This window comes from Arachis duranensis, chromosome 4 (assembly GCF_000817695.3).
Source record: "Arachis duranensis cultivar V14167 chromosome 4, aradu.V14167.gnm2.J7QH, whole genome shotgun sequence".
In the NCBI taxonomy this organism is placed as follows: Eukaryota; Viridiplantae; Streptophyta; class Magnoliopsida; order Fabales; family Fabaceae; genus Arachis; species Arachis duranensis.
In genome coordinates this window covers 54,791,752-54,797,603 of record NC_029775.3, presented here as the reverse complement: position 1 = coordinate 54,797,603, position 5,852 = coordinate 54,791,752, and the positions used below count along the sequence as shown (strand labels likewise).

The 5,852-nt window shown below is 43.3% G+C and overlaps 1 non-coding gene across 1 annotated transcript; it reads left to right on the top strand.

Annotated features, from left to right (window-relative positions):
* The first annotated feature begins 877 nt into the window (after positions 1 to 877).
* Positions 878 to 985, top strand: LOC127746927 (small nucleolar RNA R71). The gene has a single exon (XR_008008732.1). It is a non-coding gene; the product is annotated as a small nucleolar RNA R71 (small nucleolar RNA).
* The last annotated feature ends 4,867 nt before the right edge of the window (positions 986 to 5,852 follow it).

Sequence of the window (5,852 nt, the reverse complement as noted above, 5' to 3'; positions counted from 1 at the left end):
AGAGAGAGGCATGAGGTTTATGCCTGACCCTAGGTCACACAGAGCCTTCTTGAAGGTCATGGTGCCTACTGTACAAGGTATTGAGAACTTCCCAGGGTCTTGTCTCTTTTGAGGTAATCTCTGCCTAGTCAAGTCATCCAGTTCTTTGGTGAGCAAAGTGGGTTCATCCTCCCAAGTCTCATTACCAAATAACTTGTCATTTAGCTTCATGATTGCTCCAAGGTACTTAGCAACTTGCTCTTCAGTGACATCTTCGTCCTCTTCAAAGGACGAATACTCGTCAGAGCTCATGAATGGCAGAAGTAAATCCAATGGAATCTCTATGGTCTCAGTGTGAGCCTCAGATTCCCATGGTTCCTCATTAGGGAACTCATTGGAGGCCAGTGGACATCCATTGAGGTCTTCCTCAGTGGCGCTCACTGCCTCTTTCTCCTCTCGGCCATGTTGATAGCCTTACACTCTCCTTTTGGATTTTCTTCTGTATTGCTTGGAAGAGTACTAGGAGGGAGTTCAGTAACTTTCTTACTCAGCTGACCCACTTGTGCCTCCAAGTTTCTAATGGAGGACCTTGTTTCAATCATAAAACTTTGAGTGGTTTTAATTAGATCAGAGACCATGGTTGCTAAGTCAGAGTGGCTCTGCTTAGAATCCTCTGTCTGTTGCTGAGAAGATGATGGAAAGGCTTGCCATTGCTAAACCTGTTTCTTCCACCATTATTGTTGTTGAAACCTTGTTGAGGTCTCTATTGATCCTTCCATGAGAGATTTGGATGATTTCTCCATGAAGGATTATAGGTGTTTCCATAGGGTTCTCCCATGTAATTCACCTCTTCCATTGATGGGTTCTCTTAGAAGATACCTATGATGCTCCATTCAGAAAGCATGTCAGAAGGACATTTTCTGATTAATTGTTTGTATCTTTCCCAAGCTTCATAGAGGGATTCACCATCCTTCTGTCTGAAGGTTTGGACTTCCACTCTAAGCTTACTCAATTTTTTGAGGTGGAAAGAACTTTGCCAAGAAGGCATTGACCAGTTTTTCCCAAGAGTTCAGGCTTTCTTTAGGTTGTGAGTCCAACCATATCCTAGCTCTGTCTCTTACAGCAAAAGGGAATAGCATAAGTCTGTAGACCTCAGGGTCAACCCCATTGGTCTTGACAGTGTCACAGATTTGCAAGAATTCAGCTAAAAACTGATGAGGATCTTCCAATGGAAGTCCATGGAACTTGCAATTCTATTGCATTAGAGAAACTAATTGAGGCTTAAGCTCAAAGTTGTTTGCTCCAATGGCAGGGATAGAGATGCTTCTCCTATAGAAGTCGGGAGTAGGTGTAGTAAAGTCACTGATAAACGAAATTTAGCATGTCGATTTAGAATTCAATAATGAATATGATCGTGAGTATAGTCTAATCGACACTTAAAGTTCGCACCAAACAATCCTACAATCTATAACCGAGAGTACTAGTCTCCCGAGTCGTCCTCCCTTGGAATTGCTAGAGTGTGCATCTTATTGATTAGGAAGCTTGTTATGATTCTTTGAAGGTTTTAGCAAAATAGAAAACAAACAATCAATCCTTAAAAGACTTGGCTTAGGGTTGGCATTAGAAATTCTATCCTTATAGTTCCTTCAATGATGACAACAATTAAGCCTTGCTTCATTTAGTTAACCCCTAGGCATAGAGGAAAGTCAAATGAGAGTAATCAACTTGAGTTACAAGTCCTAGCTTTACCTTATGGAAATCTAGCTTTAGTGTACTCCAAGTCAATTAGCAATCTCTAATTCTAAATCAACAATTGACACAACTATTCAACTTCTTCTAATGGCCCAAACCCTATGCCAAGTAAGAAACTTTTACTCTATAACTAGTGTTGGCATTTCATCAAACATTTGGTGAGCAAGAGTGAAAGTCATAGTAAAATTGAGAAGAAAGTAGAATTAAAAGTATTCCAACATAAGAAACTAACAACAATTAACAAAGAACAACAATGGAAATGAGATTCTAAAGGAATTGATTAAATCCAAAATTACAAGATTGAATCTAAGATCTATGAGAATTGAGCAATTACAAACACTAATGGAGATTGGAGAAGAAGATCTATGACATGAACAAAATGAATTGAGAATTGCAAAGGATCTCACCAAAGAGTGAATGAAAATTCAGAAATTAGATGAAGATGAACCCTAATGAGAGCTTGAAATCTCTCTCCTTCTCCAAGAGTGTAACTAACTATCTCCCCAAAATATCTAGAATCTAGAAAAATGAGCTAAAAGTCCTTAACCCTTGTTCCCTTGGTCTTCTTAAGCTTTTCCCGCCAGGGCACTTCCCCAAAATGGGATTCCCAACTGCCTCCACGCCCAAGTCACGTCGCTCTTTAAAAAATCATATTCGAACATCGGCGCGCACGCGCAATGTATGCGTGCGCGCCCACGGGGCATCTTGCAATGTGCGCGGAGGCGTAATGTACGCGTGCGCGCCCACGAAGATCATGGCCTAGCCGTTACGCAAGCCGGCTCGTGGCTTGGCTCTTGGCTTCGACTTCTAACTGCTCAATCCACGCGGACGCGTCAAGTGCGCGCACGCGCCCATGCTGATATTTCCAAAGTTCAATTTTCATGCTCCCTTCCTTTGCACCCGTCCTCCTTCTCTCTTCTGGTCCACCCCTGCCCTATATTCTGAAACCACTTAACACACAGGTCACGGCATCGAATGGCACCAAGAGAGGATTAGAAATGTATCTAATTTAGTGCAAAATAAGCATGTTTTCATCCATGAGGCAAAATTAGGAAAGGAACACAAAGTCTTGTATTTTCATATAGAAAGCGTGTGGAATTATTGATAAAACCCTTGAAATCAACACAAGATAAACCCTCAAAATGGGGTATATCAACCTCCCCATACTTAGATTCTAGCATGTCCTCATGCCTAGAGAAACGCAAAAGAAACACAAATACCGAGGGATCATAAAGGTATAAGACTCATGAACTGTGCAACCTACTTATGTGAATGCAACTATGACTAGTGCTATTATCTACTTGGTTAGGAACAAATCGACCTTCCTAAGATATATGCAAGCATATAGGGTCCGATGGCGGTCAATATATAGGACTTACCAATTTTAAGTGTCAAATGCAATATATGCAACTTTGCATGAAGAACGCTCGTGAGAGCCGGGAATCAAGGAATTGAGCATCGAACCCTCACCGGAAGTGTTTGCACTCTAGTCGCTCGGTGTTTGGGGTTGGTTCACTCAATCCTCCCCTAATCATGCTTTCCAAGATTTGTTTTTCATCTAACAATCAACAATTATTCAATGTATGCATACAATTATCATGAGGTCTTTTCTTTAGGTTGTAATGGGGCTAGGGTTAAGGTAGGATGCATATTTGGTCAAGTGAGCTTGAAGTTTGAATCTTTGATAGGCTTAGACTTCCCTCCTAACCTATGACATCCTATACAATTAAGTTCTACCCTAACTACCCATTCCTTCACTTTTTCACATACTCATGCATTTTCTTTTCATTTCACGACACTTATGCATTGATTCTATTGGACTATACTTTGATTTGGGGCATTTTGTCCCCTTTTTATTTCTTTCTTTTTCTTCTTTTTCTTTCTTTTTCTCTTTTTTTTCTTTTCCATACTATTTTTCTTTTTCTTTTCCTTTTTTTTGTTTTTCTCAATTTTTTTCTTTCTATATACAAGAGCATCAATGCATAAGGTCTATACATTTGATCAATACATGAGCATGTACCCAATTCCTAATATTTTCAATAAGAATACAAAACTACCATTTTATTCCTCCAATGTCCCAGGATTCCCACACTTGAATGATACTCACACACACTAGCCTAAGCCAATCAAAGATCCAAATTAAGGACATTTATTGTTTTTCGCTTTAAGGCTTGTAATGTGCTAATTTAAGAACAAAGTGGGTTAAGTGTAGGCTCAAATTGGCTAACAATGGATGATAAAAGGTAAGGCTATTTGGGTAAGTGAGCTAATGAAATGATGGCCTCAATCATATAAATGCGTGAATACAAGGAATAATGGACATATAGACTCAAACAAAGCAAGGATCACACTCATAGAGAGAAAATAATTTCACACAAGAAGGAGAGTAGGTGACTATAAGATGTAGCCACAAAACAAGGCTCGAAGCTCACTAGCTTGTGTTCTTAACTCAAAATCCATGTTCCAAGATATAATTCTTCATGGAAATTTGGCATCAAAATATTCGAAATTGGCAGTGCCACGGTTGCGTAGGTGGTAAAGTGGAAATGATGGAGGATGGAGGGGCAATGTAGTGGCCACCGGCGGTAGGTGGTCGGAGGTGGTTGGAATGAAGGTGAAAGGGTAAGAGGGGGAGGGTAGTAGAGGGGGTGAGAAGAAGAAAAAGGGAAGAAGAATGAAGGGGGCAAGTGTGCTCCCTATTAAATTGGCGTCGATCACCCACGCGTGCGCGCATGGTACGCGCTCACGCAAAGAAGCGAGGTGGATTGGGGGCGCGCGCACGCACGTTGCGCGCACGCGCCCAAGCGCTTGTGCTGGTAGCACAAGGGTGGCTTAGAGTTGGCACAACTCTCTGGATGAACTTCCAGAAGTTGGCTGCAGGGCTATTGGCGCGCGCGCACGGTGCGCGTGTGCGGCAATGTGGTTATGCCCCAGGCATGAGATGGGCCTGGGGTGGGCCTAACTCTCTGTGAAGTGGCCTAGAGGAGGGTGCAGAACGAGGGACGCGTTCACGGCCTATGCGCGCGCGCGCACATCGTGTTGCGAGCATATGGAAGCGTGTGCGCCAGGTGCGCGCACGCGGCAGAGGTGGTGGGCTGGTGGCTTAGTGCAGGCCTGAGAGTGGCCTAACTCTCTGGAATATGTGCCAGGAGTGCACAAGGGTGATCGGCGCGCGCGCGCACGGTGCGCTAGCGCGTCGATCCGTAGATTTGTGAAAACGTGCGTACGCGCCATGTGCGGGCACGCGTTATTGGCCTGTGCCTCAAGCATGGGGCTCGCGTAGGGTGGGCTCAACTCTCTGGAAAATGTATGGAGGGTCGCTTTTGTCGATCCATGCGTCCGCGCACGGTGCGCGTCCACGCGGATGGTCGACAAATGCTTCAAAGACGCGCGCGCCAGGTGCGCGCACGCGCAGAAGGGTGCCTTTTCCAAATTTTGCATGGTTTTGCACCATTTTTAGCATTCCAACCCTCTAAGCAGCCACCTAAGCACTATAGAAGGATGTTTTAACTTGATACTACCAAATGAAGCAAAATTAGAATTGAAATCTAACTACAACTACTTCTATTACCTAGGTACCAATCATGAAGTCAAGTGTTAAGCAAGTGTCAATCAAGGAATGATGCAATGGTTATGTACAAAGGAAGATCTTACCTTGGTGGGGTGTCTCCCACCTAGCACTTTTGTTTACCGTCCTTAAGTTGGACTTCCACTAGCTCAAAGTTCTTGTTCAAGAGAGGCATCCCTCAAGAGGAATACTTCAAATTCCTTGGAGTTCTTTCTTTGCTCACCATGGTACAATTTGAGACGGTGCCCATTTACCTTGAAAATGTCCGGACTTGATGGGTGGCGCAAGTGGTAGACCCCATAAGGTTCTACTTTCTCCACTTGGTAGGGTCCATCCCACCTTGATCTAAGCTTTCCGGGTAGTAATCACAACCTTGAGTTGTAAAGAAGGACTAGTTCACCGGGTTGGAATTCCCTTCTCCTAATGTTCTTGTCATGGATGGCTTTCATCTTTTCCTTGTAAAGTCTAGAGTTGTCATAAGCTTCTAATCTTAAGCATTCCAATTCCGCTAATTGAAGCTTTCTCTCTACCCCAGCTCCACCCAAGCTCATAT